This window comes from Sinocyclocheilus grahami, unplaced genomic scaffold (assembly GCF_001515645.1).
Source record: "Sinocyclocheilus grahami isolate Dianchi unplaced genomic scaffold, SAMN03320097.WGS_v1.1 scaffold951.1, whole genome shotgun sequence".
Taxonomy (NCBI): domain Eukaryota; kingdom Metazoa; phylum Chordata; class Actinopteri; order Cypriniformes; family Cyprinidae; genus Sinocyclocheilus; species Sinocyclocheilus grahami.
The window spans coordinates 311,350-317,869 of record NW_015506130.1 but is presented as its reverse complement, the minus strand read 5'-3'; the positions used below and the strand labels follow the sequence as shown (position 1 = coordinate 317,869).

Sequence of the window (6,520 nt, the reverse complement as noted above, 5' to 3'; positions counted from 1 at the left end):
ATGAATGGCCATCCTATTCCAATGAGACTGCAACATCAGCCAGGAGGCAGTGGGTGATGATTTGGGTTGGAATATTGGGAAGTGAGATGTAAGGTCATTTTAGGGTGTCAAAATGACTTCTGCAAGATACGTGGAGTTCATAACTGACCATTTTCTTCTGGTATAAAATGAAGAAGAGTGCTCTCGGAAATAAAATGATTTTCATGCAGGACAACACACTATCCCATGATGCATAAATACCATGGTGCTAAACAGTTTGAAAACTGTTTCTACATCCACTGTGCAGGTTTCTCTTTGTAAGGTTTGGTTAGCAGTGACTGAAACGCAACACACAACTGCCAGTCTGCTTGGAGAGGATCTTGAGACTCCAGTAGCTTCAAACACCTGTTTGCTGCTCAGCAGTGGCTTTTTTACAGTTGGCATTACAATACAGTTCATTTGTTTGACAGAAACTTTCCTTAATAAATCTGTATCTGACCAAGATCTTCTGTGCTCTAAGTTACTCACAAATCTTTTGAAAGTTCAATAATTTCTATTTGATTTTTGCAAAATATAGTTTGTTTTGATGCCTTTTGCAAGACATTGCATTGTTTCATACTTTTCATCTTCAGAAAGATCTTTCTTCCTCACCATATTTCATGAGAATTGTGACTTGCTTAATAATGTGGAACAACCTCTTTAAGTAGGGTTTCCATTTACCTAAGAAAACCTGGCAAACTGTTGAACACACCTGTCTGAGATTGATAGCAGTTACCTGAAAAGATGTGAAAAACAACACAAACAAAAATTTATATATATGTATGTAGGATATCAGACTGAATCAGACAATCTAAGATTTGGTCAAAACATGGTTGAAACATTAGGAGCACAAAAATTCCACAAGAGGCCCAAGACAGCAGGATGTCATAAATCAGACCCTAGCCAGTCTGAAGCAAGCCTAACCAACTCTTTCACAGAACAGCTTTCAACATTAAAACAAAAGAACACTTATTGACAATTCCAAGGAGATTGTCAATTTTGGGGGCAAGTTATCAAGAATAATGGTCAAAGAAATGACAGCATGACCCTCACGTGATAGTAAAACGATCACGATCTCGTTGGAATTGACTTCTCCCCCCACCTCTGAGACAGAGAACAGACTGAAATGCCTTAGAGACATGTTAACTTCATACATCCACAGAACATGTCCTTATGTTCACAGAATGGCACAGAAACTGCCTTTCCATGCACCTAAATGAAACTAAAAGGACTCGAGCAACTAAACATTGCTATATATATACCCCCATATCATGTATGTAACCCACATGTGACTTATCAGGTCTTAATCATTTATTGTGGATTGATGGTTGTTCAGATCTATGCAATTGCACATATTGCTGTAAACTTGGGATTTCACATTTTCATTCTCTTAAACTAATTATTTCCTCACTTTCTCTCTTTCTGCAACTTGTGTGAATGCGTGTGTTAGATTAGTTTATATGTCTTAGATTTATCCAATAAAGCCTTATTTATATTGAAAAGAGAAGTATCTCGTGTTTTGTGCTCACAAGTTAATGTCTCAAACTGCCGATCTTGTTACTATGCTAATTAATAGTGTTTTCACTATATTTTGGATATAAATATCCATTGCATAATTGATGTCATACGGCTCGTTCAATGACTCGCTGGCCATCTCAGTGATCAGCCGTAAAACAGTGATTCTGTCCTAATTCCCTTACATATTATTGGTGGAGTTCCCTTTAAAATCTTGAATGATTCCCTTTGAGCTAAATTGACCTGCTTCCCTTACATATATGTATATGTGTGTGTGTGAGTGAGTGTATTGTTGCACACTCAACGGAAGAGAAATGCAGTGATTCCAAAGTGAAGATTCCAAAGTGTTTTTCCCTCTTTTAGGAGATGTGATTGGTAAATCCATGTGTTCCCTCTCTTTTTTCCTGCAGTGGCTAAATGACCAGTGTGTAATTCTTGCATCGTTAGTAGATCAAGCCTGGAGGAGAGTCCTCTCCTTTGAAATTTCTGTAGAGTCCCATTTCTCCACACGGCTCACCCTTGAAGTTTTTTCCCTCCCGCTCTCAAAAGAGATCAGGACTGCTCTTTAAAAAAAATGACTGAAAGAAAGCAAAACCTAGGACTGCTTTTAATCTGGGGAATGAGTGCTCTGCCATGAAACACAACCGATGAGCGAGTGCCTAACAGTCCTGGCCAGAGTATTAATATTTAAATTCCCATCCAGATAATCAATAGAAGGGAGCACTTCAGTGTGTGGTTAGTCTCGTATGGGAGACGATAAGAGTGAGAAAAACCTCCTGATTAAAGCTCTTAGAGGCTCTCCAACACTGTGTTGTGCTCAATACTTTAGCACTGATTATAACCTATTGAGGCAGAAAACCTGATCGAATATAACCTCTTTTGAATTCCTTGTTCCCTCAATGGAGTGTCAAAAAGAGCATTCAGAAGTTCGTGTAACAAAATGGCAGCCTGTCTAAATCGTTCGCTGTTTCTTCTTTGCATATGGTTTGCAAGAGAAAATTTCAGGAGACTTTATGTTCGAGCATAATGCTTTGATTTGGGAGCCAGTGTCATAACAGGCAGCAATAAAGAACTTATATCTTATTCTTCTTTTCAGTGTACATAAAAAATCCCAGCTTAGTCCTCTTTGTCTTTTGAATGCTTTGAACTCTTTTCAGCCTTAAAGGGCACTTTTTATGAGTTAGACTGTGGTGTGCATTCACTGTAAAAGCACTCAATGCCACAAGAAGACCACAAGCAAAAATGCGAGTGTCTTCGGCCAGACCACACATCTTAAGCATTTGCATAATTTAAGGAATAAAAAGACAGAGAGAAATAGAGAAAGCTCAGTCCATTTACAAATGAGTGGGCGAATCCTCACTGTGTACTTCTACCAGCCTAAGGGTTAACCGGTGCAAGTTTCGGTCAAATTGTGCCAACAGCGTCTTGGAATCCAGACCTTTGAGAAAGGGCTGGGCTCTTTTGTCATTGTCTGCGTTTAACTAAGACATCATAGATGGAGGAGACGAAAAGCATCATGGGCTCATGCAAGTGCAGAAGCTGGGGATAATATCTCGTTTGAAGGGCCAGCAGAAAGGACAGCAGAAGGCGCAGAAGAAGAGGACAAGATGTTGAAAGAGAGCAAGTCCAAAGCTGAACTGCTCAGTTCATTTTCCAGCTCACTGGCCTTCGTAATCCATCTTGGCCAGCTGCTAACAAGATTGGGTCTGAAGTTTACCTCCACAATGACTTAATCAGATTAAGATCCAGAAAGATCAAATAATGACCCCGCTTTGGGGCAAGTTCACTTGGCCCTTGATTGCGTTGTGTGGTCCTTGAGATTTATTAATGAATTATGTGTAGTTGATGCTTTTAAAAATATTTTATCCTTCTTGAAGATAATATTAGGTATCAAGTGTCTTAAATTAAGAAAAAAAGGTTGCAACCACACCTCTGAAAATCCTATACATGCAACTGAACTCTTTAGCAGGGCTTACAAAGACGCACACTGAATTAAATAAGTTTTGCAAGCAAAATAGCATCTTACAGTAATTACCACTCAGCAGTTTCAGTGCTCTAGGACCCAAGGCAGGATTTTGTAAAAAAAAAAAAACAAAACAAAAAAAAAAGACAGAGTTCACGAGAAGGTGGTGTTTCTCGTGCAGAGCGGATGCTGATTGTCTCACATGACTCCCTGATTTTCGGGATCCCATTGTTTTGTTTCTGAGTTTATCGCTCTCTCGCACTCTCTCTTTCACTTTTCCCCGCTCCCCTGTTCTTAAAAGGGGTAACGGGATTATTGGCAGAGGCATAGAAACGTGATTGTCTCACAGCAGATGGTGCGCACTGCTTCACCTTTGAGAAAAGTTAATTAAGCCCGCCATATTGTGCCCATCCAGGGGAAAAATGTAGATGAATATTGAGCAATCGAACTCTGTGTCTCCTTTTCAAGCCTTTTCTGTGGTATGGAGGAGCCCATTAAGGGAGAATTATGTACAGAGCCAAACTAATTCAAGGCCAGGAAACCTACCCACCCCCCACCACCTCCAGTCCCTTCCCAAGTATGCACCAGCCCACTAGGCCCAAAAATGGTTTGCTATATTGTAAGTATGGTGTCTACCAAATGACACCACTCTGTCCACAACTATATGATGTGTGATTGCAGAATGGGGATGGAATGGAGTTTATTTACATCTTGTCACAAAATGAAAGTGCAAAAGAGCATGGCTAGTTTTACTGTTAAAGAGCATTAGGCTAGGACCTGGTGGTAAAATAATGAAATGCTAACTTTCATGCCTCTATGAGCTCACTTGTTTGAAGGACTGCAGAGTTATTTAAGGCTGAATGAGGGGTTGAGAGTGAAATTTGAAAGCTTTGAGACTGGCAGCGCTTTATTGGGAAACTGGGAGATGTGGATTAGGAGCCTGAGTGAAATCAGAATAACAAAATAGTGTTCAAAGTGCACAACATGGAGGGAAGAGCCTGCTGGGCGTAAAATAAAAGTTGGGGTTAAGCTTATTGTAAACTCCTTCCACTACGTTCCAATGGTAGATGTTACATATGATTAGAGGACCTTTGGTGTGGAGGTCCTGTTGCGGTACTTCCGTTCCAGTTGATCATTGCTAATTTCTTAAACCTCTGACCATGGCTTTTGCTATGCCTGGACCTGTTTTTACCTACCTCCCCGCTTTCTTGTTCTCTTTCATTTTTTCTTCTTTATTTTCTAAAGTCCAAATTGAATGGTGAATCAGCTACAGTACTTTAGTAATTTCCCCAAATGTTTAATCCTTCTTAGAGCACACATACTGTGAAATGAAATTCTGATTGGTCACAAGTGCTTGTGTTTAATACCTCTTTGAAAATGGATACAATAAATCAAATTCTTTGTTTTCTCAGATGAAACAAAAATCCCAGCACAATCACATCCTTAGAGGAAATATGCTTGTATGTGTTATGTCTTTACAAAATTATCAAATGTTTGCTATTATATTTCAATTGTAAGTGTGGTGCCATATCTTTAAATTAATTCAACAGAAAAACTACTTTTTTTCAGACTTTGCAAAAGCACGAGGAAGGCGAGCAACAACTCTGCCCATTAGAGGAAGGATACCAATGAGAGCGTGGTTCTTGGGCAGTGTTAACTAAGTCAATTGTCTCTTCATTGAAAGCATCTCGTCCTCTTGAATGTGTTTGTGGAGCGGCCCACAGCATTCTCTCCAGCGACTGTTTGTATGGGTATTACGTCCCCTTGAAGTGTGGCCTCCTCCCTCCAGAGCCATTGATATCTTTCTATTGACTCATAAAGCTGTGGACAGACCTACCAGGATAAAAGTGACTCACACTAATCACCCGGTCACTTGGGGGGCCAAAAGGAATCCAGACAATAGACCTTATTCACTTTCCATTAAGTCTATCTCTAGACCTATCAACTTTTATAGGAGGAGTTATAGTTTTATAAGTGGCTCATTATATTACTTTTATATGTGAGTGTGTTAATGTGAGTATGTGTCTGCCAAAGGTAAGCTGGGTGTCCAATATATATTAATAGTCTAAGTTAGACAGACTGTTTTTCAAATCGTGCTGGTTGACCTTTCGATGTGTGAAAATTACTTCTCACACCAGCCACAAAGCACATAATGCAGCGCAATTAAATCAGTAGACAATCTCCACATCCCTTACTATGGTACAACGGTGACAATAAATCCCAAAATGATCTTGGTTTTCAATTAATAAATGAACATTGAAATGGATAAATGCAACAACTAAACTAAACTAAACTAAACTAAACTAAACTCAACTATTAAAAAAAATAGCAGTAACTACTAAGTGTCCGTTAAAGGGGTCATATGATGCAATTTAAATTTTTTCCTTTCTCTTTGAAGTGTTACAAGCTCTTGGTTCATAAAGAAGATCTGTAAAGTTGCAAAGACTAAAGTCTCAAATCCAAAGAGATATTCTTTATAAAATTCAGAGTCAACCACGCCTACCTAAAACGGCTCGTTCTAACACGCCCCCACTTGTCTACGTTACTATGTGGGAAGATTTGCATAACACCGCCCCAAATGTTCATGCAAAGAAAGAAGGCGTAACTTTTATTCTCGCTGTAGTATTGTTGCTGCCACCATGCCATGAAGACGCGTGTGTGTTTGTGTTCTGTGTGTTTCGTTGTGAAAGCTTTGCAGTTTGGCCTTCCAAAAGAGGACAATATCCGCTTCGTCATGCCTAGAGCTGATCCGTGCTGGTCGCTGAGGAAATACATCAACTTCGCGCTGTGGATCGCCGGACCGGCTTTCACCGTGGACGAAGCGGAGTCCAGCCCGGGGTCGTCACATGTGGTTGCCGCAAGTCCGCCGGCCGCGCCATTCTCAAGCCTGCCCGCCGCCGCTCACTATAGCCCGCCACCACTCACCCAGGCCCGCTGGCCTCCGCTCACTCTAGCCCGCCGTGTGAAACTACTTTGTTTGGCCTTCCAAAAGAGGACACGACTAGAAATCAGTGGTTAAGTTGT

At 40.4% G+C, this 6,520-nt stretch overlaps 1 long non-coding RNA gene across 1 annotated transcript in view; it reads left to right on the top strand.

Annotated features, from left to right (window-relative positions):
• Window positions 1–2,994, top strand: part of LOC107564634 (uncharacterized) — an 18,263-nt gene extending 15,269 nt beyond the window's left edge. Inside the window, exon 3 of the long non-coding RNA XR_001606260.1 lies at window positions 2,983–2,994. This is a non-coding gene — a long non-coding RNA (uncharacterized lncRNA). The remainder of the gene's footprint in view (window positions 1–2,982) is intronic.
• The last annotated feature ends 3,526 nt before the right edge of the window (window positions 2,995–6,520 follow it).